The 27,335-nt window shown below is 44.0% G+C and overlaps 1 protein-coding gene and 1 pseudogene across 1 annotated transcript in view; one reads left to right on the plus strand and one right to left on the minus strand.

The window, feature by feature from the left end:
• LOC126475150 (GTP-binding protein Di-Ras1) overlaps positions 1-27,335 on the plus strand; it is a 1,323,975-nt gene that overhangs the window by 19,384 nt on the left and 1,277,256 nt on the right. The window lies entirely within an intron of this gene.
• On the minus strand, positions 9,741-9,858 carry LOC126475833 (5S ribosomal RNA; annotated as a pseudogene).

The raw sequence follows: 27,335 nt of genomic DNA on the forward strand, positions 1-27,335 counted from the left end.
AGAACACAAAGGCAGCTCAAACCAAATAGAAGATTTCATGATTATAAGATTTATTTTTCTGCTGGAACTTCAGATCAACTTGCGGGTCCAACAACCGTGCAGGAGGCCATCAGCAGACCTGATGCAGGAGAATGGGAACGCGCTATGGATGACGAGATACAAGCTTTTGAAGACAAAAATGCGTAGGAAGTGGCAAATCTTTCAAAAAGTGCAACTGTTATGCAGTGTAAATGGGTGTAAAAGAAAAAAACATCAACAGTAAAGGTGAAGTGCAGCATTGTGCCAGACTAGTGGCAAGAGGATTCACTCAGAAACCTGGAGTTGATTGTGCTTGGACCTTTCCTCTGTGGAAAGGCATTCAACACTTAGGTTTCTAATGGCTTTATCCGTTGAACTAGATCTGTACATTACACATATTGATGTTAAGACTGCTTTTTTTAATTGGTATTATCAAAGAAGATATTTTCCTACAACAACCCTAAGGATTAAATCTTTGTAATGATAAAAGAAAGGGCTATGTACGGTTTAAAGCAATCATCCAGAGTGTGGAATCAAAGAGCAGATGATGCCTTGAGCTTTATAGGTTACAAGAGATTTGATTTGTAACCTTGTTTGTTTACATAACATAAAGATGAAGGCTTATGTAATGTCTCACGCAGCGGTCTCTCCGCGATACTTTTAGAAATTTTACAAATTATATAACTTAGTACAAATCTCGAAATATCTCTTCTTATCTTACCGATTCCTAAACTTTAATATACGATGATTATCAATGCAAAGTAGTTTCAAGCCCTATTATTCCTTGGAGCGTCCATTTACTCCATGGAATAGCTTCCCTGCTACCTATGTTTTCTCTTATGAAAGAATGAAGGAGAGCTTGCCGATTAGCCGTGAAAGAAGGAGGATGTATATGTATGTATTGTTGAGCTAGTCGCCATCTTGATGAGATTCTGTATGAGAAGGAATTTAATACATGAACTAAACTAAAGTAAGTGTGTTCGCGTATTATTTAACTGCTTACTACGCTGTTTTGCACGGGATCAGTGGGGAACGTCTGATTTACACTGGACGAACCTGCCGTTTTGTATGCTCAAGATATCCAGTTACTTCAAATAAATAGGCTAACACGGTCTTACCAGCAGATCTCCAGTCTTCCCCATGTGGTCACCGAAAGTTACTAATTATTACAAATGTTTTCAGGAGATCGACTGACAATTTTCGTCGCACTGAGACTTCGAAATTGCTTCACTGCCTTACGGAATTTAAGTTAAGCTCAATTTAATCAGGATAGAACAGTATTGAACTGTGTGAATGAAAATTCCCTTAACATACGCATGTTTTTACTATCCTGATCAGTGAAGCTAAATCAGGTCGGTGTGAGAAAGGTTTTTAAATTTTTTGAATACCACAAAAAAAAATTAAACTTAGTTACTATGATCGCTTTATATGTTAATGACTTTTCTATTTTTTCAAATGACTCAAGTGAGACTGAATTTTTGAAAAGTAGGTTTAAGTAAGTTCGTAGAGAGTTTGAAGTAAAGGATTTAGGAATGGCTAAAATTGTTTGGGGATGGAAATCAAATCTGACAAAGCTAAAAGAGTGCTAGCCTCAAGTCAAGAGAACCATATTGATCAATTATTGAGAAGGTTCACTGTGATGGACTGTAAAACTGTTAAGCCTCCTATTGAAAATAAACTTGATTTCTATATGAAAAAGAAACTAATGTACCTTATCGAGCCCTAATAAGTAGCTTAATGTATTTACCAGTGCCTATAAAACCAGATATCACTTTCAGTGTGAGCTATTTAAGTCAGTTCAATAATTCTTGTACTAAAAAACATTGGATATGTGCTAAGAGAATTCTGAAATATCCGAAGGAAATTAAGAATTATGTACTAAAATTTAGGAAAGGAGATTTATAGTTATGTGGTTATGTAGATGCAGATTGGGCAAATTGTCCTTTAGATAGAAAATCATAAACCGGTTTTATTTTTATGCTATGTATTTCTGTAGTGTCACAGCAGAGTGCAAAACAAAAGACTGTTGCTCTTTCTAGCACAAGGACCATTTATTTAAGTAACTTGTTACATGAACTGATAAGTTACAATAAGTGTGTCACATTATTTAATGATAATCAGAGTGCCCTGAATTAGTCTATTGATCCTTCAAATCATGAAAGGTCGAAGCGTATTGATGTTCGACATCATTATATAAGGGAAGCTGTGTCCAGTAAAGTTGTAAAAATTCTTTACTTACAAACAGCTGATATGCCTGCAGTATAATGAGAAAAGGATTGAGAAAAGAAAAACATTATGATTTCCTGAACTATTTGGGTCTAGATATTTTTTAAGAAAATCATTTAACTGTTTCGAAGTGGGGGTGTAAAGTTTGTCAAACCCATTTAAATGATATCGATATGTGGCGAGCTATGTGTGTGTGTTATCTTTGACTGTGTCTACAATTTTCTTGCTACATGCTGTTCTGTTCACTTCCGTGTCGTCCATATTCATTGTGTGTGTGCTAACATGAAGTAAACAGTACCAGTGTGAAATGTGATAAATCATCGAATGTGTACATGTTTATGATTTTCTCAGTATCCACGGAACCTCAACAGTTTCTTATTCATTGGCCACGCGGAGTAGCCGCGCTGTTTGATGCGCCATGTCACGGATTCCGCTGCCCCTTCCTCGGGCATGGGTGTCTGTGTTTCTCTTAGCCTAATTTAGCTTACATTAGTTTATGTAGTGTGTAAGTCTAGGGACCGATGATCTCAACTGCTTGGTCCCTTAGGAATTCACGCACATTTGAACATTTTTTCTTATTCAATGCCCTCGTATATTCGACCTCCTCATTTTCGAGTTGTTGTTTCGTCATTTGTACCTGAACTATTTTTTTTTTTTTTTTTTTTGACGTTCGTTTGCTGTCGATTCCGATAGGAATAATCCTATTACTGACCTGTTTGGGCGACTGATAGTAAATATACAATACTCTGCTGCCTTTGATATTGTACTACAGTCGTCTTATCTTCTTTCCGTTTCCCTTCGGTGACTTCTACTGCATCTAGAGTGAGCCTTTTCATTTCCCTTTCCACACTTTTGGTTCAAGTGGCTCTGAGCACAATGGGACTTAACATCTGAGGTCATCAGTCCCCTAGATCTAAGAACTACTTAAACCTAACTAACCTAAGGACATCACACACATCCATGCCCGAGGCAGGATTCGAACCTGCGACCGTAGCGGTCGCGCGGTTCCAGACTGAAGCGCCTAGAACCGCTCGGCCACACCGGCCGGCTCCACATTTTTCATCGTCCCTATCTCTTTCAGACTTTTGGTATTCCACGACCAGACTAGTAGAACGTCGCCGTATCGGTTTTTTCTTTTTTTTTCATGTTCTCTCCCAAACCACAGAATCTCGGACTAATTTGTTAATGGAGAGTTCTACAAGGCAGTTTTTCAATTACAGCCCACATTTCCTTTGCATACAAGTTATGCGTCTTTAATGCTGTAGTTTCCGTTGTCTTCTGCATCATCACACTGTTGATCATCATCAAATTGAATAGCGAACGCACTATAAAGGGCGCTAGCCGGAACACAAGAATAGATTCCGTCAGAGCGCCTTCGAACTTCACTTTTCTGTATACAGGGTGGTCCATTGATCGTGACCGGGCTAAATATCTGACTAAATAAGCGTCAAACGAAAAAACTACAAAGAACGAAACTTGTCTAGCTTGAAGGGGAAAACCAGATGGTGCTATGGTTGGCCCGCTAGATAGCGCTACCATAGGTCAAACGGATATCAACTGCGTTTTTTATAAAAATAGGAACACCCATTTTTTGTTACATATTCGTGTAGTATGTAAAGAAATATGAATGTTTTAGTTGGACCACTTGTTTCGCTTTGTGATTGATGGCGCTGTAGTAGTCACAAACATATGGCTCACAATTTTAGACGAACAGTTCGTAACAGGTAGGTTCTTTAAATTAAAATACAAAACGTAGGTGCGTTTGAACGTTTTATTTCGGTTGTTCAAATGTGATACAAGTACCTTTGTGATCTTATCATTTCTGAGAACGCATGCTGTTACAGCGTGATTATCTGTAAATACCACATTAATGAAATAAATGCTCAAAATGTTGTCCGTCAACCTCAATGCATTTGGCAATACGTGTAACGACATTCCTCTTAAGTAGTAGTTCGCCTTCCGTAATGTTCGCACATGCATTGACAATGCGCTGACGCATGTTGTCTGGCGTTGTCGGTGGATCACGATAGCAAATATCCTTCAACTTTTCCCTCAGAAAGAAATCCGGGGACGCCAGATCCGGGCGGGCCATGGTATGGTGCTTCGACGACCAATCTATCTATCATGAAATATGCTATTCAATACCGCTTCAACCGCACGCGAGCTATGTACCGGACATCCATCATGTTGGAAGTACATCGCCATTCTGTCATGCGGTGAAACATATTGTAGTAACATCGGTAGTACATTACGTAGGAAATCAGCATACATTGCACCATTTAGATTGCCATCGATAAAATGGGGGCCAATTATCCTTCCTCCCATAATGCCGCACCATACATTAACCCGACAAGGTCACTGATGTTCCACTTGTCGAAGCCATCGTACATCTCCTGTTACCCAGTAGAGCATATTATGCCGGTTTAGATTACCGCTGTTAGTGAATGACGCTTCGTCGCTAAATAGAACGCGTGCAAAAAATCTGTCATCGTCCCGTAATTTCTCTTGTGCCCAGTGGCAGAACTGTACACGACGTTCAAAGTCGTCGCCACGCAATTCCTGGTGCATAGAAATGTGGTACGGGTGCAATCGATGTAGCATTCTCAACACCGGCGTTTGTGAGATTCCCGATTCTCACGCAATTTGTCTGCTATTGATGTGCGGATTAGCCGCGGCAGCAGCTGAAACACCTACTTGGGCATCATTTGTTGCAGGTCGTAGTTGACGTTGCACATGTGGCTGAACACTTCCTGTTCCCTTAATTAACGTAACTATCCGGCGAACGGTCCGGACACTTCGATGATGTCGTCTAGGATATCGAGTAGCATACATAGCACACGCCCGTTGGGCATTTTGATCACAATAGCCATACATCAACACGATATCGACCTTTTCCACAGTTGGTAAACGGTCCATTTTAACACGGGTAATGTATCACGAAACAAATACCGTCCGCACTGACGGAATGTTACGTGATACTACAGGGCTATTACGAATGATTGAAGCGATGTCATAAATTCACTGTAGCTCCATTCATTGACATATGGTCACGACACACTACAGATACGTAGAAAAACTCATAAAGTTTTGTTCGGCTGAAGCCGCACTTCAGGTTTCTGCAGCCAGAGCGCTCGAGAGCACAGTGAGACAAAATGACGACAGGAGCCGAGAAAGCGTATGTCGTGCTTGAAATGCACTCACATCAGTCAGTCATAACAGTGCAACGACACTTTAGGACGAAGTTCAACAAAGACTCCATTCGGCGATGGTATGCGCAGTTTAAAGCTTCTGGATGCCTCTGTAAGGGCAAATCAACGGGTCGGCCTGCAGTGAGCGAAGAAACGGTTGAACGCGTGCGGGCAAGTTTCACGCGTAGCCCGCGGAAGTCGACGAATAAAGCAAGCAGGGAGCTAAACGTACCACAGCCGACGGTTTGGAAAATCTTACGGAAAAGGCTAAAGCAGAAGCCTTACCGTTTACAATTGCTACAAGCCCTGACACCCGATGACAAAGTCAAACGCATTGAATTTTCGGCGCGGTTGCAACAGCTCATGGAAGAGGATGCGTTCAGTGCGAAACTCGTTTTCAGTGACGAAGCAACATTTTTTCTTAATGGTGAAGTGAACAGACACAATGTGCGAATCTGGGCGGTAGAGAATCCTCACGCATTCGTGCAGCAAATTCGCAATTCACCAAAAGTTAACGTGTTTTGTGCAATCTCACGGTTTAAAGTTTACGGCCCCTTTTTCTTCTGCGAAAAAAACGTTACAGGACACGTGTATTTGGACATGCTGGAAAATTGGCTCATGCCACAACTGGAGACTGACAGCGCCGACTTCATCTTTCAACAAGATGGTGCTCCACCGCACTTCCATCATGATGTTCGGCATTTCTTAAACAGGAGATTGGAAAACCGATGGATCGGTCGTTGTGGAGATCATGATCAGCAATTCATGTCATGGCCTCCACGCTCTCCCGACTTAACCCCATGCGATTTCTTTCTGTGGGGTTATGTGAAAGATTCAGTGTTTAAACCTCCTCTACCAAGAAACGCGCCAGAACTGCGAGCTCGCATTAACGATGCTTTCGAACTCATTGATGGGGACATGCTGCGCCGAGTGTGGGAGGAACTTGATTATCGGCTTGATGTCTGCCGAATCACTAAACGGGCACATATCGAACATTTGTGAATGCCTAAAAAAACTTTTTGTATTTTTGTATGTGTGTGCAAAGCATTGTGAAAATATCTCAAATAATAAAGTTATTGTAGAGCTGTGAAATCGCTTCAATCATTTGTAATAACCCTGTACGTACTTATACGTTTGTGACTATCACAGCGCCATCTATCACAAAGCGAAAAAAGTGGTCCAACCAACTAAAACATTCATATTTCATTACGTGCTACACGAATATGTAATAAAAATGGGGGTTCCTATTTAAAAAAACGCAGTTGATATCCGTTTGACCTATGGCAGCGCCATTTAGCGGGCCAACCATAGCGCCATCTGGTTTCCCCTTCAAGCTAGACGAGTTTCGTTCTTTGTAGTTTTTTCGTTTGATGCTTATTTCGTGAGATATTTGGCCCTGTCATAATCAATAGACCACCCTGTATGCAAGAGTTTGTCACTCTTGACGAAATAAATCTCGGGTTCAAAAATGGCTCTGAGCACTATGCGACTTAACTTCTGAGGTCATCAGTCGCCTAGAACTTAGAACTATTTAAAACCTAACTAACCTAAGGACATCACACAAATCCATGCCCGAGGCAGGATTCGAACCTGCGACCGTAGTGGTCGCTCGGTTCCAGACTGTAGCGCCTAGAACCGCACGGCCACTCCGGCCGGCTAAATCTCGGGTGAACAGCCTGGTGTGAGTGTGCATAGGTCACAATATTTCGGCAATCGACCACGTTGCCAGCATCAGTTGCGCTGATGTACTGACCCGCGGTGGGCCGGCGCCAGGTATATATAGGACAATGCCCCTCCCGCTCCACCCTCAGGCGCTTCCTATGAGTCGGTGCGGCCCGCACCCCGCGCGCAGTCCAGGTACAGCGTCCGTTCTCCCGCCGTCCGGGCGCTCCGTCCTAGGTCTTCTCGTTTAGGAGGGTCTGGCGGCACCGCTCTTGTTTTCTTCCCTCCTCCACCGAAGTCGGTACACTCTGGGAAATATCCTTTTTTCTTCTTAATCCGGGTAATCGCGGGTTCCCACGCCTTGCTAAGGATGTAACCGCTGTCACGATTTAGTTGTGGGTTCCTTACTCTGATCTGATCTGATCCCTTATTCTTGATTGTGTGTAAGTAGCCACTGCCCGATATGTACTCTGTGGTGTCACCGCCAGACACCACACTTGCTAGGTGGTAGCCTTTAAATCGGCCGCGGTCCGTTAGGATACGTCGGACCCGCGTGTCGTCACTATCAGTGATTGCAGACCGAGCTCCGCCACACGGCAGGTCTAGAGAGACTTCCTAGCACTCGCCCAGTTGTCCAACCGACTTTGCTAGCGATGGTTCACTGACAAAATACGCTCTCATTTGCCGAGACGATAGTTAGCATAGCCTTCAGCTACGTCATTTGCTACGACCTAACGAGGCGCCATTATCAGTTGCTATTGATCTTGTGATGCATGTACCGTCAGACCGACGTTCACCATTAATGGATTAAAGTTAAGTATTCCACCAGCTACGTCCGTTTTTCTAAATTCTAATTTCCTTGTCCTGTTCCAGACCTCACGCCATCCTGCGTGAGCTAAAACGCGTGCCTTTCGGCTTCCTCTATTCATACAGTGTTGGCTCTCCTGCCAACCCACAACATACTCCATCTTCCTTCAAGGAAGGATGTATACACTATCTGGTCGAAGGTATCCGTTCACGTGCTAGCGGACATTAAAGTGACGTGTGTCCATTCTTCGCGTTTGTAACGCCTAGAACTCTGCTGCAGACACTTTTAATGACGGTGATGTCTGTGGAACAACGACAGCCCGTTCTTCCTCAAGAGGAGATACTCACGGTGGACGCTGCATTCTTGAACGAAGTCGACATCCAAACTTATTCCATAGGTGTTCCATTGGGTTCCAGTCGGGACTGTGGGGAGGCCAGTGCATTTCAGGAATATTATCGCTCATAAACCGTTGCCTCACAGAGTGCACTGTATGCTGGCACAAACAGTTGTCACCTTCGAACTCTTCCTCTGCTGTACGCAGTAGACAATGTTGTCAAATGTGTTCATATTAAGCACAATAAGAGGAGCACATCCTAACCACGAAAAACACTCCCATATCGCAACATCACCTCCTCCTCCATACATCCCCGTTTGCACTACACGTGATGGTAGATAACGGTGGCCTCTTGTGCTGATAAGGATTAAAACCATAATACCACGGCCCAGCCACATTAATGTGACCATCGCCTGTGTTCGACGCCAACAGAGCAATAACTATTCACAGACAGTATGTGGAAGCACTGAAGCACAAACAGTGGAGGGTATATAAACGGGAACGTGGAAAACAGTACGATCGTCGTCTGAATGCGAAAACGGAGCAATTTATCTGGTCAAAAAGGGCGTGATCATTTGCTTTTGGACAAAGGGTGGAAGCATCTCTTAAATGGCTAAGTATGTAACCCGTTTGTGTGCCGCCGTCGTTACAGTATACCGTGCGTGGCAAACTGGCTAAGTACAAAACCGGCGCCGAGACAAGTGTGGTGCACCACGGGCCATAGATTACAGGAATAAATGGCGGTTGCGGAAATGTGTAAGACGAATAGACGTGCAATTTTTGAACATCTGCCCGCCAAGAGGAACCAAGGAGATATCAGCAGTGTCTCCTCAACGAGCGTTCATCGAACGCTGCTGCGTGTGGGCCTCCGCAGCAGCAGCCTGATTCATTTACCATGCTGACTGCTGTTCATCGGCGACGAAGGCTGGGATTTGCATGTAGTACCGCAACTGGACGTCCGCCGAATGGCGACAGCTGACTTTTTTAGGTGAATCACATTTTATGCTCCATCGGGCACATGGCCTTTGGAGTGTACGGCGTTGCAACAATCGTCGGAAGGAACCAGGCCGGAGTAGTTCCGGTGAATGTTTTCTTGGCATCTCCTGGGTGATTTTGTCATTGTGGAAGGCACATTGGATCAACACAAGTATGTATTTATCCTTGCGTACCACGTCCACCCCTACATGCAGTATCTTTCTCGTCGGTACTATGGCATCTACAAGCAGAACAATGCAGCGCATATGCCTAGGCTAAAGAACATCAGAATTAGTTTACCGTACTCCACTGGGTCACTTAAAAAAAGCACTCCGTCTTCAGGCCACAAGTGGCCCATCGGGACCATCCGACCGCCGTATCACCCTCTGATGAGGATGCGGATAGGAGGGGCGTGTGGTCAGCACACCGCTCTCCCGGTCGTTACGATGGTTTTCTTTGACCGGAGCCGCTACTATTCGGTCGAGTAGCTCCTCAATTGGCATCACGAGGCTGAGTACACCCCGAAAAATGGCAACAGTTCATGGCGGCCCGGATAGTCACCCATCCAAGTGCCGGCCACGCCCGACGGCGCTTAACTTCGGTGATCTGACGGGAACCGGTGTACCCACTGCGGCAAGGCCGTTGCCACTGGGTCACTTAACCACCCAAATTTAATCACAATCGGTAGTTTGTCCGATCACCTCGATTGGCGATTGGGATTTTCTTGGGATGGATCTCCAACTGTAAAACAGCGCTGTTGGCTACGGTAGTGGAATCTGCAGGTTCCACTTTCCTTCCAGAACGTCATTGACTCTCTTCCTGCAAGTCCACTCTGCAGAAGGTAGTTATCTCAGCTTTTGATAGGTCATCTGATTTATGGTTTGATAGATCGCCAAGTGAACACTAAAGGCAAGTATTGGCGATAGGAAATATTTTTGATCTTCTAATTCAGTAAGAATTCCGTCTAGACGCAGAACCGTGGATAATATGTTTTCTAGGATTTGATTCATGTTTTCACTGGATAACTTGTCTTTTTATTGCAACTAATGGCAAGATTCAGTTTGTAGGGATTACAGGCTCTAAAATGTCTTGCGTTTCCAAATGCTTAAGTTCTGCGTTGAGGGTGATTAAATAGAAGATGGGTAAATGAAGACAGACACTGCCTCAGATCTGAGCGTGATGTGTGCCTTTGAACGCACAGCCAAGATCTAGCAATAGCATTACACTATATTGTCTAGCCTTTGCAGATGATATACTACTAGTTGCGAAACACATGACTGATGACAAAAAGAACTTGAAAGATTACAGGAATGTGTAAGAAAACAGGATTACAAATTTCGTCTGAAAAACAAAATAAACTGATGACTAATATGGTAACAACACAAGCTGCGCTCAAAATTTGCAATGACAAAGCATCCTCTGTCAGAGAATTTAAGTACCTAGTTCAATGGCTCACAAAACACTGCTACGTAAATAACGCCATAGAATCCAGAAGCGAGAGAACATAAATCTCGTTTTACTTAATAAAAATTGTTTGTTTCAAACTGTCTTTCCTGGAACTCCATAATCAACTATCATGTAACAGTGAATAAACTAGAAGTACTACATCTACATCTACATCTATACTCCGCGAGCCACCTTACGGTGTGTGGCGGAGGGTACTTATTGTACCATTATCTGATCCCCCCTTCCCTGTTCCATTCACGAATTGTGCGTGGAAAGAACGACTGCTTGTAAGTCTCCGTATTTGCTCTAATTTCTCGGATCTTTTCGTTGTGATCATTACGCGAGATATATGTGGGCGGTAGTAATATGTTGCCCATCTCTTCCCGGAATGTGCTCTCTCGTAATTTCGATAATAAACCTCTCCGTATTGCGTAACGCCTTTCTTGAAGTGTCCGCCACTGGAGCTTGTTCAGCATCTCCGTAACGCTCTCGCGCTGACTAAATGTCCCCATGACGAATCGCGCTGCTTTTCGCTGGATCATGTCTATCTCTTCTATTAATCCAACCTGGTAAGGGTCCCATACTGATGAGCAATACTCAAGAATCGGACGAACAAGCGTTTTGTAAGCTACTTCTTTCGTCGATGAGTCACATTTTCTTAGAATTCTTCCTATGAATCTCAACCTGGCGCCTGCTTTTCCCACTATTTGTTTTATGTGATCATTCCACTTCAGATCGCTCCGGATAGTAACTCCTAAGTATTTTACGGTCGTTACCGCTTCCAATGATTTACCACCTATGGCATAATCGTACTGGAATGGATTTCTGCCCCTATGTATGCGCATTATATTACATTTATCTACGTTTAGGGAAAGCTGCCAGCTGTCGCACCATGCATTAATCCTCTGCAGGTCCTCCTGGAGTACGTACGAGTCTTCTGATGTTGCTACTTTCTTGTAGACAACCGTGTCATCTGCAAATAGCCTCACGGAGCTACCGATGTTGTCAACTAAGTCATTTATGTATATTGTAAACAATAAAGGTCCTATCACGCTTCCCTGCGGTACTCCCGAAATTACCTCTACATCTGCAGATTTTGAACCGTTAAGAATGACATGTTGTGTTCTTTCTTCTAGGAAATCCTGAATCCAATCACAAACCTGGTCCGATATTCCGTAAGCTCGTATTTTTTTCACTAAACGTAAGTGCGGAACCGTATCAAATGCCTTCCTGAAGTCCAGGAATACGGCATCAATCTGCTCGCCAGTGTCTACGGCACTGTGAATTTCTTGGGCAAATAGGGCGAGCTATACGTATTACAGTCACTTACTCTCAAACACAAACCATTAAAACAACAATCATAAGCAAGAGAACGTAGAATTATGAGAAAAATGTTAGAATTAAGAATAAAAGACGCAACATATCACCCAAAACCCAGTAGCAAAATACAGAGATGTATAATTTCTAATATCACGGTTCTAAATCGTATGCGACCAATCCAGTTGATGGGACGATTAGAAAGAATAGACCCAAACATCAATCAGATCTGGCTAAGGCAAACAACTTTAAGCAATTAGGACCGCCAAATTTACAGGAGCGAGACCCAGTCAGGAAAATCCCACAACCATGGGGTTTCGAGAAATAAGAAGAAAGGACCAAACGCCAGTCATGGGCGACACTCACTTGTTTTACATGGGCTAGTAGAAAGCTCAAAGAATGTTAATTTTGTGTGGCCTTAAGGGACTCATCCGCTACAGAAAATGAAAATATTTGTTGCTTGAGCAGAGTGGTGACTGAAATGGATCGGCGGGAACCATGTTTGCACGTGGTCCCTGTAGAAAATCGAACTTTTTGGATACTAAAAGAGATCAGCCTACGACGGTAAGGAAGTAGTACTGATGATGCTTGTAATTGACAGTAAGCTTTGCTTCGTTAAGTTGGGAAATTTACCCCTTTAAAGTCATTCATAGGATGATAATAGGTGCATAGCGAATGTGCCGTGCGTATCAGAGCCACTTACTCTCCAGCACAAACCATTAAAATGGAAGCTACAAGGAAGATGACATAGAATTATGAGAAAAGTGACAGAACAAAGAATGGGTCCTATAGCTAATGCAGCTATTTGTCTTAGTCCATGAACAAGTCTACGTAATGCACCTAGTCGCGTTACAAATTTTGTGAAACAATCGGACAGGGAGAATTCAGGGAATTGCATTAAGGTTCGTTTCGAATCGAGCTAGCACGCCGTTGCGCTGTCGAACGCGACAGCCGGCATTTATTTGTCGCGTGACGCCCGCTACGATAACGGTTACGACTTCACAAACCGGACTGAGGGACGAGAGTCGTAAATACTGAATGGCTACTACTCCATAAATCACCTCCTTACCATATTCCGGCCGAACAGATGAACGTGCGGATCAGTTTTGCATTGTCTGAGGCACTCCTGTACTGTCATAGTTATCCGTTCATAAAACAGCAGCAGCGACTATCTAAAACGTTTTTTCCGTGAATATGTGGACCAGTTTAAGTAATTTGGATCGACATAGGTGTTTATCCCACTAAATATTAATCGGTGCGATAATTAGAAACCACGGATCTTGGACTTCGTACAAGCAGACGCATGATAAAACACCAACGACCATCTCCGCTGAATCCTAAGGTTCTTTTGCTAAAACTGCGCAACCAGTTCATAGAAATTACAGCACAGTTCCATAGTCCCATTTCTGTCATCAAACTAACATTATGGTTCATTGGAGCTATTCACTGCTGAGCATATTCACTCCTCAGCATAACTTTTTATCAAAACGTACGTAAGATTAACGCCAAAAAAATTATAAGTACCAAAGAACTTAAGAATGTAGGCCAAACCAGCTAAGGCGGCTGATACGTCGCCAGAACCATTGTACGAAACTTCCGCTGCTACTGCATCCACCAACAAGCACTGCTACCTCCGCAGGATTCCCTCTCTACTGTTCCGCAGAGCCAACTGCCCTCATTCGGCGTAGCTTCCTGCGTATAAGCTGTCCTCCCTGGTTTATGACGTCACAAATCTGCGTCAGAGCACGTATTAGCTCTGCAATGCAAATTATTTGAATAAAGTATCATTCACAATTGTTGTAAATGGCACTATATGCACGGTATCAAAAGAAAGAAGCATGAGTAACTGGTAGATCCTGCGTCAGTTGGTACATCAGATCGTTTTTTAATGTTTTCAATAACTACGTAAATTGATCATGTAGAAGAAACATTCTACGTAAGTCATTTGATACATAAGTATGCCTAGTGTCTTTCTTGTAGGAAATTGTCTCCTCCTTCAACAGAAGCTTCCTGATCTGCGATATCTCCCACCAGTCCAACGTAATTTACATATTTAGCTTTAATCTGATTATTTATCAATTTTTTCTGTGACATTTTAGTCATATTAGGTCTTTTTAAAGCGTGTTATGATACTATAATGCTTCTAGCTTCACATTCTGTTGGGTATCAGCAAGTTTTGTTATGCTACTTGATTACGAGCTAGTTAATAGCGTAAGCATAATACTTCGCGGTTTTACGCTAGTTTGGTAAGTCGTTTTGCAGTTCTGAGTAACTGAACTGATAGCTTCTACCACCAGCTGTTCAACGATATCTTGGTTCTGAAAATGTGATAATTACTTTCCTGCCTTCCATTGCGAATACCATTTTACACAGTTGTCGGATCGAGAAGCAGTTGTCAGTGGTCATTCTATTATTGCATTGTCTAATAGCCATTTAAATTGATTACTATGTACTACATGTTTGCAATGTCCGTCTGTAATATTATTTCACGTATTTCGCAGTACTGCCTGTAACGGAGGCCATTATCCACCCGCGACTACTATGGTACTACACGACGAGTTTTCCGCTACGTCATTGTTACTGCATTTTTCTTGCTTTCGGCCAATGCAGACGTTTGCAGGACAGATGCGGCCTGAGTGCGTCCGATAGCACACTGATATTCACCAGCTTTAGCGCTTAGCAGATGGCGCCTGCGATCTGCCAAATTCAACTCCTTCGCACGGAAAGAGTCCGTTATGTTGCATGAAGGCCCTTGTGGAACTTAGTTTCGTAACAGCCGTGAAGGAGGCCCGTTTAAGGCGTTAATGTACAATTTTCAGATACCTGTAGACCGTGGCTTCAATACAAAAGGCGCAATCGGTTGTGAACTAAAATGAAAGTCCTTTAGCAAAAAGAATGGATGTTTATAAATTCATTACAGTGTTGCAGAGCAGCGGCACTTTCCAGTCATGGAGAAATTGCTAATTAGCTTCGTTAGCTACCATGGGTGGTGCAGTATCGGCTGCCCAACCGGTCGGCCGCACTTTCAAATACGTAAGCCGCCAGATAAATTAGTATCTGAAGTCTCTGTTCATGAACAGCATCTGTCCCTCGCTCCCGTATCCGCTGAAGAACCACATAGCGTGCGAGGAAGACATAACACGTGCGAAACCTGTAAGGTTCCAATGCAGTTTACGCTGCTGTGCTCGTAGTTTATTAGTATTTCGGCATCGGCTCACATCAATCGAAAGTCTCAACTCTTAATTGTAGTCCTTTTTCTTTTATTTCTAAATATTAATTTGTACTCTATTAACAATATTTGAGGAAGAGATAAAATCTGTTCTTTATTACAGGGGATGGACAAAAATATGAAAAAATCAAAAAGGCAAAACTTGACCATGATTCATACGGTCCAGAGAAACTGTTGACTCTCAAACCAGCTCCCAGTCGTCTCTGATTGGATAAATACAAGCCCTTTATGTTTGCAAGTGAATCTTACACAATTCTTCCTTCAAAACAGTGGCAAACTCAGGTAACGATGATGATGGTGGTGGATATTTATCATGCACCCTTCTCTCCAAAGTAGACGACATAAGGTTAGTAATGTTGTGATCTGGTAACTGTGGCGGCCAGAAGAGATACCACAATTCATCCTCGTGGTCACAAAACCAGTCCTTCACGATGCGAGCTGTGTGAACAGTGGCCCTATTGTCTTGAAACACAGCCTCATCTTTGGACAGCAAATATTTTATCATGAGATGAGAATGATCAGCCAAATTGGTCTTTGACAGTAATGTGACCTTGAAGAGAAGCCGTGGGGCCCATAGAATACTGCGATATGGACGCCCAAAGTAGCATCAAACCTCCACCATGTTTCACTCTCGGAACATAAACTCAGCCAGAAGTTGTAAACGGAGTGAAACAAGACATATTCGATCAAATGACTTTCATCCATTGCTTCATAGTCCAGATTTTACGGCTTCAGCACGTTTCCTGCTACGGGAATTTGCGTCACTGCTGTGTTGTTTTGGAATTCCAGCTCGCTCTGCAATTCCCAGCTTCTGTAGATTCATTCGTGTTGTCTTAGTGCGTACAGCGTCTGCTAGTGCGACATTCAGTTTTGGTGTGACTTTTGCGCTGTCATCCTCTTACTTTTCGCAGAAATCCGCTTCGATGGCCGTCTGTCACCGTCGCTTAGCACACTCTTTTGTCCGTACTGTGACTTAGTGGATGATGTTTTTCGGCTTCTCCCGTGTGCGGTATAAACCTTAGATACGGTGCCTCTTCAAAAACCAAAAAATTCTGCTACCTGTATTACGGAAGTAATCACCATACGAACAAAAAGAATTTGCTAACGTTCGAAAGCACTTATCTCTGACATAATGGTCTCACCTGTAAACAGAACACTGTTCTGGCCACGACTGACACCTGAAACGTATTGAGGACATTTCACAGGTGTTGTTCGTGGTTAAATACAGCAGCCTCACCTGAAGGCTTGGCTAGCATCAGCATTTATGTTCAAGCATGCATTTCTCGCGGTCTTTCCATATTTTTGTCCAGCCCTGTACGTAGAATTCCACAACAAATGTACAGTAACTGCTGTAAACAAAGAGATACAGGTGTTGTTCTATTTTCAATTTTTTTAGAAAGTTTACAGTTTCTAATGTATTTACTACGAAGATACAACAGTGAAGGAAGTAAATTTTTCTACTTCGTCTCTTTTTCATTTCCATTTTATTTTTGTTGTGTGAAGTGCGATGTTTCGGCTGTGCAGCCATCCTGAAGCAAAATGGACAACCCGAGAAAGACAAACGTATTGGTTACACTCACACAAGTTCATGGGCAATCCGTGGTTGGCAGGAATTGAGAGCCGTAGTCATGACATTCGGTTCAGCACAAACAGTATCATACAGCGAAGTCAAGATAGTTTATCAAGGCTGTGGTTCCTGTTCCAAATAAAGATTTAATTGATTGCATGCAATATTTTTGTCAATAGTCTAAGGCGCTGCAGTCATGGACTGTGCGGCTGATACCGGCGGAGGTTCGAATCCTTCTTCGGGCATGGGTGTGTGTGTTTGACATTAGGATAATTTAGGTTAAGTAGTGTGTAATCTTAGGGACTGATGATCTTAGCAGCTAAGTCCCATAAGATTTCACACACATTTGAACATTTTATGTCAATATTAGTCATTTAAGTAATATTTTTAATAACTGTTCATTTTTAGTCTATGTACATATTTTTAAAATTTGCTACATTTGCCTAGAAAAAATTACAGGAAAGTAGTTTTATTGAGATGAAGGACATGAAACGTATACGATTTTCAGCACACCTACTATCCAAAAAAAAGAAAGAAATCAGTAGCATTTTAATAGTAATTTTGTGATAAACTCTCTTGTACGAGAAACTGCTTTAAAGAGAGAATAAAATTAGTTCCCGTTCGAAACTGTTGTAACACAGGAACCGTAGATATACATTTAATAAGATATGCGAAGTACTGAACTTATTACTTAGCTATTGAGACATGGACGAGACTCATAATCGAACTTGGCTGTCAATAAAAGCGCGAAACCAGCAACACAATGATATGACAAAGATCATGAGATATCTCCTAAGATAGTGTCGGACGTACGTTTGCCCGCCGTAATGCTGCAGCTCGATACGACATGGACTCAACAAGTCGTTAGAAGTACTCAGCGAAAATACTGAGCCATGCTGTCTGTAAAGCTGTCCATAATTGTGGAAGTGTTGCCGGTGCAGGATTTTTTGCACAACTGGTCCTCTCAATTGTGTCCCATAAATGTTCGATGTGATGCATTCGGCCGATCTGGGTGGCCACATCATTCGCTCGAGCTGTCATGAATGTTCTTCAAACCAGTCGTGAACAACTGTGGCACTGTGACATGGCGCTTTGCCAACCATAAAAATTCCATCTTGGTTTGGGAACATGAAGTCCATGTGTGGCTGCAAATGGTCTCCAAGTAGCCGGACATAGCCATTCACAGTCAATGATGGGTTTGGTTCAACGAGAAAACCCAGTCCATTCAATTTAAACACAGTCCAGACCAGTACGAAGTCACCACCAGCTTGCACAGTGCCTTATTGACAAATTGGGTTCATGGCTTCGTAGGGTCTGCGGAAAACTCAAACCTTCCCTTCTGCTCTTACCAGCAGAAATCGGGACACATCTGACCAGGCAACGGTTTCGCAGTCTTCTGCAGTCCAACCGATATGGTCACGAGCGCAGGAGAGGCGCTACAGACGACGTGCTCTTAGCAAAGGCACTTACGTCGGTCATCACTTGCCATGGTCCATTATCATCAAATAACACGGCATTGCACAACTGGTCCTCTCAATTGTGTCCCATAAATGTTCGATGTGATGCATTCGGCCGATCTGGGTGGCCACATCATTCGCTCGAGCTGTCATGAATGTTCTTCAAACCAGTCGTGAACAACTGTGGCACTGTGACATGGCGCTTTGCCAACCATAAAAATTCCATCTTGGTTTGGGAACATGAAGTCCATGTGTGGCTGCAAATGGTCTCCAAGTAGCCGAACATAGCCATTCACAGTCAATGATGGGAGCTCAGTGTGCTCCCTGCCGCCGTTGGATAAGCAGCTGCAGCAGCAAGTCGTATACTCCTAGCTCACTCATTTGTTACATAGTTTAATTCTTAATTTCTTTGCGTGTTTTTGGTACTTGCTTTGTTTAATTCATAAATTTCGGACGTATTATAGTATTTGAGAGTTGTAGCATCGCGTTTTAGTACCTGAATAGTGTAAATTCGCGTAGTCGTCTGCTTCTGTTTTTGTTTTGAACGGCCAGTGTCGGTTGGTCACAGTCAGTGTGCTCCCTGCCGCCGTTGGATAAGCAGCTGAGCAGCAAGTCGTATACTCCTAGCTCACTCGTTTGTTACATACTTTAATTCTTAATTTCTTTGCGTGTTTTTGGTACTTGCATTGTTTAATTCATAAATTTCGGGCGTTTTATAGTATTTGAGAGTGTAGCATCGCGTTTTAGTACCTGAATAGTGCAATTTCGCTTAGTCTCCTTCCGCCGCCGAGCAGTGTCAGCAGTGCGCAAGTAGCAGCATTACTGCATTTACTAGGCAATCTTGTATTTTAATAACCGTTTAAATTTTGTCGATTTGTTTGCGCTCTCTGTAGATCAGTTCAGACGTTTTTTGCAAAACAATTTTTAGCATGGATAGGGACTGCAACTGCTGTGTTCGGATGCAGGCTGAGTTGGCATCCCTTCGCTCCCAGCTTCAGGCAGTGTTGGCTTCGGTCACACAGCTTGAGGCTGTTGCCAATGGGCATCACTGTGGGGGTCCGGATGGGGGTTTGTCGGGGACGGCCAGCTCGTCCCATGCATCCCCCGATCGGACTACGACTGTGGTTGCCCGGGATACTGCCCGCATTGAGGCTGATCCCTCACCTGTGGTAGAGTGGGAGGTCGTTTCAAGGTGTGGCAGGGGGCGAAAGACTTTCCGGAGGGCTGAACGGAAAGCCTCTCCAGTTTGTCTGACGAACCGGTTTCAGGCTCTGTCTCAGGCTGATACTGATCTTCGGCCTGACATGGCTGCTTGTCCTGTTCCAGAGGTTGCCCCTCAGTCTGCAAGATCCGGGCAGTTGCAGAGGGTGGGCTTACTGGTAGTTGGGAGCTCCAACGTCAGGCGCGTAATGGGGCCCCTTAGGGAAATGGCAGCAAGAGAGGGGAAGAAAACCAATGTGCACTCCGTGTGCATACCGGGGGGAGTCATTCCAGATGTGGAAAGGGTCCTTCCGGATGCCATGAAGGGTACAGGGTGCACCCATCTGCAGGTGGTCGCTCATGTCGGCACCAATGATGTGTGTCGCTATGGATCGGAGGAAATCCTCTCTGGCTTCCGGCGGCTATCTGATTTGGTGAAGACTGCCAGTCTCGCTAGCGGGATGAAAGCAGAGCTCACCATCTGCAGCATCGTCGACAGGACTGACTGCGGACCTTTGGTACAGAGCCGAGTGGAGGGAATGAATCAGAGGCTGAGACGGTTCTGCGACCGTGTGGGCTGCAGATTCCTCGACTTGCGCCATAGGGTGGTGGGGTTTCGGGTTCCGCTGGATAGGTCAGGAGTCCACTACACGCAACAAGTGGCTACACGGGTAGCAGGGGTTGTGTGGCGTGGGCTGGGCGGTTTTTTAGGTTAGATGGCCTTGGGCAAGTACAGAAAGGGCAACAGCCTCAACGGGTGCGGGGCAAAGTCAGGACATGCGGGGACCAAGCAGCAATCGGTATTGTAATTGTAAACTGTCGAAGCTGCGTTGGTAAAGTACCGGAACTTCAAGCGCTGATAGAAAGCACCGAAGCTGAAATCGTAATGGGTACAGAAAGCTGGCTTAAGCCAGAGATAAATTCTGCCGAAATTTTTATTAAGGTACAGACGGTGTTTAGAAAGGATAGATTGCATGCAACCGGTGGTGGAGTGTTCGTCGCTGTTAGTAGTAGTTTATCCTGTAGTGAAGTAGAAGTGGACAGTTCCTGTGAATTATTATGGGTGGAGGTTACACTAAACAACCGAACTAGGTTAATAATTGGCTCCTTTTACCGACCTCCCGACTCAGCAGCATTAGTGGCAGAACAACTGAGAGAAAATTTGGAATACATTTCACATAAATTTTCTCAGCATGTTATAGTCTTAGGTGGAGATTTCAATTTACCAGATATAGACTGGGACACTCAGATGTTTAGGACGGGTGGTAGGGACAGAGCATCGAGTGACATTATACTGAGTGCACTATCCGAAAATTACCTCGAACAATTAAACAGAGAACCGACTCGTGGAGATAACATCTTGGACCTACTGATAACAAACAGACCCGAACTTTTCGACTCTGTATGTACAGAACAGGGAATCAGTGATCATAAGGCCGTTGCAGCATCCCTGAATATGGAAGTTAATGGGAATATAAAAAAAGGGAGGAAGGTTTATCTGTTTAGCAAGAGTAATAGAAGGCAGATTTCAGACTACCTAACAGATCAAAACGAAAATATCTGTTCCGACACTGACAATGTTGAGTGTTTATGGAAAAAGTTCAAGGCAATCGTAAAATGCGTTTTAGACAGGTACGTGCCGAGTAAAACTGTGAGGGACGGGAAAAACCCACCGTGGTACAACAACAAAGTTAGGAAACTACTTCGAAAGCAAAGAGAGCTTCACTCTAAGTTTAAACGCAGCCAAAACCTCTCAGACAAACAGAAGCTAAACGATGTCAAAGTTAGCGTAAGGAGGGCTATGCGTGAAGCGTTCATTGAATTCGAAAGTACAATTCTATGTACCGACTTGACAGAAAATCCTAGGAAGTTCTGGTCTTACGTTAAATCAGTAAGTGGCTCGAAACAGCATATCCAGACACTACGGGATGATGATGGCATTGAAACAGAGGATGACACGCGTAAAGCTGAAATACTAAACACCTTTTTCCAAAGCTGTTTCACAGAGGAAGACCGCACTGCAATTCCTTCTCTAAATCCTCGCACAAACGAAAAAATGGCTGACATCGAAATAAGTGTCCAAGGAATAGAAAAGCAACTGGAATCACTCAATAGAGGAAAGTCCACTGGACCTGATGGGATACCAATTCGATTCTACACAGAGTACGCGAAAGAACTTTCCCCCCTTCTAACAGCCGTGTACCGCAAGTCTCTAGAGGAACGGAGGGTTCCAAATGATTGGAAAAGAGCACAGGTAGTCCCAGTCTTCAAGAAGGGTCGTCGAGCAGATGCGCAAAACTATAGACCTATATCTCTGACGTCGATCTGTTGTAGAATTTTAGAACATGTTTTTTGCTCGCGTATCATGTCATTTCTGGAAACCCAGAATATACTATGTAGGAATCAACATGGATTCCGGAAACAGCGATCGTGTGAGACCCAACTCGCTTTATTTGTTCATGAGACCCAGAAAATATTAGATACAGGCTCCCAGGTAGATGCTATTTTTCTTGACTTCCGGAAGGCGTTCGATACAGTTCCGCACTGTCGCCTGATAAACAAAGTAAGAGCCTACGGAATATCAGACCAGCTGTGTGGCTGGATTGAGGAGTTTTTAGCAAACAGAACACAGCATGTTGTTATCAATGGAGAGACGTCTACAGACGTTAAAGTAACCTCTGGCGTGCCACAGGGGAGTGTTATGGGACCATTGCTTTTCACAATATATATAAATAACCTAGTAGATAGTGTCGGAAGTTCCATGCGGCTTTTCGCGGATGATGCTGTAATATACAGAGAAGTTGCAGCATTAGAAAATTGTAGCGAAATGCAGGAAGATCTGCAGCGGATAGGCACTTGGTGCAGGAAGTGGCAACTGACCCTTAACATAGACAAATGTAATGTATTGCGAATACGTAGAAAGAAGGATCCTTTATTGTATGATTATATGATAGCGGAACAAACACTGGTAGCAGTTACTTCTGTAAAATATCTGGGAGTATGCGTGCGGAACGATTTGAAGTGGAATGATCATATAAAATTAATTGTTGGTAAGGCGGGTACCAGGTTCAGATTCATTGGGAGAGTGCTTAGAAAATTTAGTCCATCAACAAAGGAGGTGGCTTACAAAACACTCGTTCGACCTATACTTGAGTATTGCTCATCAGTGTGGGATCCGTACCAGATCGGTTTGACGGAGGAGATAGAGAAAATCCAAAGAAGAGCGGCGCGTTTCGTCACAGGGTTTTTTGGTAACCGTGATAGCGTTACGGAGATGTTTAGTAAACTCAAGTGGCAGACTCTGCAAGAGAGGCGCTCTGCATCGCGGTGTAGCTTGCTCGCCAGGTTTCGAGAGGGTGCGTTTCTGGATGAGGTATCGAATATATTGCTCCCCCTACTTATACCTCCCGAGGAGATCACGAATGTAAAATTAGAGAGATTAGAGCGCGCACGGAGGCTTTCAGACAGTCGTTCTTCCCGCGAACCATACGCGACTGGAACAGGAAAGGGAGGTAATGACAGTGGCACGTAAAGTGCCCTCCGCCACACACCGTTAGGTGGCTTGCGGAGTATCAATGTATATGTAGATGTAGATTGATCTAACGGATACGTTCGTCGTACGTCCTACATTGATTTCTGCGGTTATTTCACGCGGAGGTGCTTGATTGTTAGGAGTGACAATTCTACACCTACGCCGCTGGTATCGGTCGTTAAGTGAAGGCCATTGGCCACTGGGCTGTCAGTGTGAGAGGTAATGCCTGAAATTTGTTATTCTTGGCACGCCCTAACACTGAGAATGATGAAATATGGTATTCCCTAATGATTTCCGAAATCGAATGCTCCATGCGTCTAGCTCCAGCTACCATTACGCGTTCGAAGTGTGTACGTTCCCGTCGTGCTGTCATAACCACGTGATAAACCCTTTCACATGAAACACCTAAGTACGAGGGTTACCAGAAATTGATGCACCGCACTTTTTTCTCAGCTGAAAACAATGCTACGAATGCGAGACGTTACTTACATATTATTTGAAGTCTCCTGAGTGAGCCTACTAAGTTTGTCACTTCCGACAGATAGTGTAGCTGCAGGGCAGTTTCTAAATGGAATTTGTAAGTGGTGTACGTTACAAGCAACGTGCCGTCATTAAATTTCTCACTGAAGAGAAAGAAACTGCATGGAATACTCACACAAGCTTGTGCAAAGTTTATGTCGCATCTGCTGTCGACAGAAGTACAATTAGTCGCTTGTCACGGAAGGTGAGGTTATCAGAAGGCGGTTCGGCGGAGCTCCACGATTTGCAGCGATCGGGGAGACCATCCACGGCTCTCACACCTAACACACCTGACCTAGCCCCCTCGCACTTCCACTTGTTGGGGCTGAAAGGATGCTATTCGTGGAAGACATTCTGAGGACGATGAGGAAGTGATTCACAGAGTGAACCACTGGCTCGACCACCAGGACAGGGACTGGTACCGACAGGGCGTACACGCACTCGTTTCGCACAGGAGGTGGGCCATAGAACGGAATAGAGATTAAGTGGAAAAATAGGGTGTGTAGATAAAACACCATTCTTTCGTTTGTGTAATTCCCGTTATGTTCAATAAAGACTACTTGAAGCAAAAAAAAAAAAAAAAAAAAATGCGGTGCATTACTTTCTGGGCAACCCTCGAACAAATGACAGCTCCGCCAATACAGTGTCTTTTTTGCCTTGTGTACATGATAGTCCACGCAACGAATGATGCACATAATAGCAAAATTCGCAGCACCAGAAGAAGATGGTTTTGTCGGTCGCCGAGATATCGTGCATAAAATGGAAACAACAACAAAGGAGTACACACGGAAGCTCACCATTAATTAGTCGCACCGAGAAAACAGAGAGAGCTAGTTACACTACACTGTTCTATATAACATTTACTTTATACTTCACATCTTTCAGAACCACACGCCCGTCACGTGCCCACATAAACATTGCTGGACCGCCAGTCATATTTAGCGGCTACCTACCCACTCATTTGAAGAAAAGCAATGGACCGTGAACGGAGCCCTGCGACATTCGCCACTTAGCTGAGTAAGAGTGTGTATCTGTGTGTGTGTGTGTGTGTGTGTGTGTGTGTGTGTGTGTGTGTGTGCGCTACAATTTTGTCGCATGGTAACAAAAACATTTTTGAAATACATTACGGCAAGAAAAAGGAATAAAAGTGAGATAGTGTTAATGCTTTCATCCTTCTTTACCTCCTCTGCATGACTTGTCACTGAGCACATTTGTACTGTGCATGCAGTACACGTGAGGTGCCTAGTTGTTTCCACTTCCCTGTGTGGAATACATAAGTTCTTGGACACTTCACTAACCTGCTGTCTTCATGATGATGATGAAGTCCCCAGCGCAGAAAACAGCACGCAGATCGTGGATTATTTTTCTTGAGGCTGAAATTAACTTCGCAAGGAACTGCTGCTACGAATAAACTGTAACTCATTTGGGATGCCACTCGCGTTTTTATTGATATAGACACGAGAAACTATTCTTGATCACAATGTATTGAACATGTCTTTCCACCGTCATTATATATCTGGCTAAAATAACATGAAATACATCCTGCCACAGACAACATGTCTGTCTACTGGAACCGTCATAACTGGAGAGTAAAATTACATGAATCAAATACTACTATTACAGACATGTCTGTACCTAGCGACGGTCAGAACTGTAGTAAATAAAACTGTATGAAACAAATACTGCTATAACAGACAACATTTCTGTCTACTGGAACGGTGAGAACTGGAGAGCCGGACTGCCCGAGACACTTCGCGTCAGCAAGGCGTGACACGAACGCTACCGAAGTGCATCGGCAGTAATATCATCACTCTTTTGTTTTAGTAATACTTTGATTTTAATAACGTTGAAATGACTGATTGATAGCTGGATGTTGAGAGATGTTTTTTTTTTTTAATGCAGTAATTTGGATGACAGGTTTAATTAATAATAGCAACTAAAGTTTAACGTTTTGGCACCCTACCGCCGAACACAGCAGCCAATCACAGAGCAGCAGTATCATACTGGCGGTCTTTCTCACGGGAATGGCACCGAATCTAACATCTGTCACCGGTACTTCATCCCACTCTCTATGCTTCTTGCATTTCCACTGCCCTGGGAATACCTTCCTGGAGCCTAATATGATGGCTGAATAAGCCAGAAATATTACAACATGTGGTATTTAAAGTAAATCATTCACACTTGCCAAGAAAAACGATGGACCAAGAACGGAGCCCTGAGACATCCGCCACTTAGCTAAGTAGTTGCCTAGTCGATCTGTGTGTTGTGTGTGTGTGCCCGCGCCTGCGGCTGCCCCAGGCGGAGGTCTGGTGGGACGTCGGGCCGTGATGAGCGGTCCCGCAGCCACCGGCGTGTGGCATGGGGGTGCGTCTCCCACAGCTGTCCCCCAAGACGCGACAAGCCGCCTCCTCCGCCCTCGCACCCGCACCGTCCACCTCGTCGCAGAGTTTTAATTAAAAACTCTCCCTCATTGTATTTTCCAGTTGATTAAATCTTTCACCCTCCTCTACCGTCGTAAAATGTCGGCAATAGCCAGGAGTGCCCGAGGGCCCCGCGTATACTGTTTTATTTCACCGTGTCGCGGACACCAACAGGAGTTTCTCGTTCGCGATAGCAAACAGGGCACTTGTCGAGGCAGCTGCTGCGCCGTAAAACAAACAGAAAGTTGTTCACCGGGCGCCGCGCAGCATGACCCCGGGGCCGCTGTGACCTTACATTCACGTCGTTCACCCTTGGGACATGGAAGACTTCCTCTGCTTTTTTCCTACTCTCTCATATCTCGTTTTTTGTAATTGCCCGCATGTATTCAGTGCTCCGCCGAGAAGCTTATAACAGTCGTGAATACGCGTTTATTAACGCACGCCTACAGGAGGCCGTTCTATTTGTCGGCTGTGTAACGCACACACGGTTATTGGCTTCTGTCAAGAAATTGTGTTATTTATGCATCTTTCCACTATAGAAGATGAGTCAGGAGGAAGAGTACGTCCTTAAGAGTTGTGATAATATCAATAATTCTGCACAAAAAAAATTGTTTAAATGGCTCTGAGCACTATGGGTCTTAACTTCTGAGGTCATCAGTCCCCTAGCACAGAACTACTTAAACCTAACTAACCTAAAGGACATCACACACATCCATGCCCGAGGCAGGATTCGAACCTGCGACTGTAGCGCCTAGAACCGCTCGGCCACCCTGGCCGGCAGTGTCCCGATCACTACCCATGCGATGTACATACTTTTGGAGCCCTGGAGAGAGGCATCCGTGGCCTCGATTCACTTCGGGTGAGGAGGTTCACGGTTTGGTTTCGTATGCGACAGCAAAAATTTTACCATGAAGGCACTGACCATCTGCTGTTTCACTAGCATTAACATATTAACAGTAATCACGATTACTTTTGAAATAGCAAACAGTTTACTAACTTTTTTCCCCCATCTGTCCCGTCTTCATTTGATGGCCCCTTATATTAAAACCGTATATCGAGACGAATCGCAGGCCTGTACAGTTTCCTTCATTTGTTAATGCTGTACGATGCTGCTATATCCAAGCATCTACTACTATTGGGTTGCTGTTCTAATAATGGAAGCACACAGCGTCTGTATTGTTCAACCTCGCTCTTAGCACTTGGACCTAAGCCTTCTAAGCTGACACAAATCACCGAAGATAATTTGAAATACTTAAAACTGATTTGTTACGAAAATCTAGAAACGATTTGTGCATCAAATGGCGGTTCAAATGGCTCCGAGCGCTATGGGACGTAACATCTGAGGTCATCAGTCCCCTAGAACGTAGAACTACTGAAACCTAACTAACCTAAGTTCATCAAACACATCCATGCCAGAGGCAGGATTCGAACCTGCGA

Source organism: Schistocerca serialis, chromosome 4, assembly GCF_023864345.2.
Source record: "Schistocerca serialis cubense isolate TAMUIC-IGC-003099 chromosome 4, iqSchSeri2.2, whole genome shotgun sequence".
NCBI lineage: Eukaryota > Metazoa > Arthropoda > Insecta > Orthoptera > Acrididae > Schistocerca > Schistocerca serialis.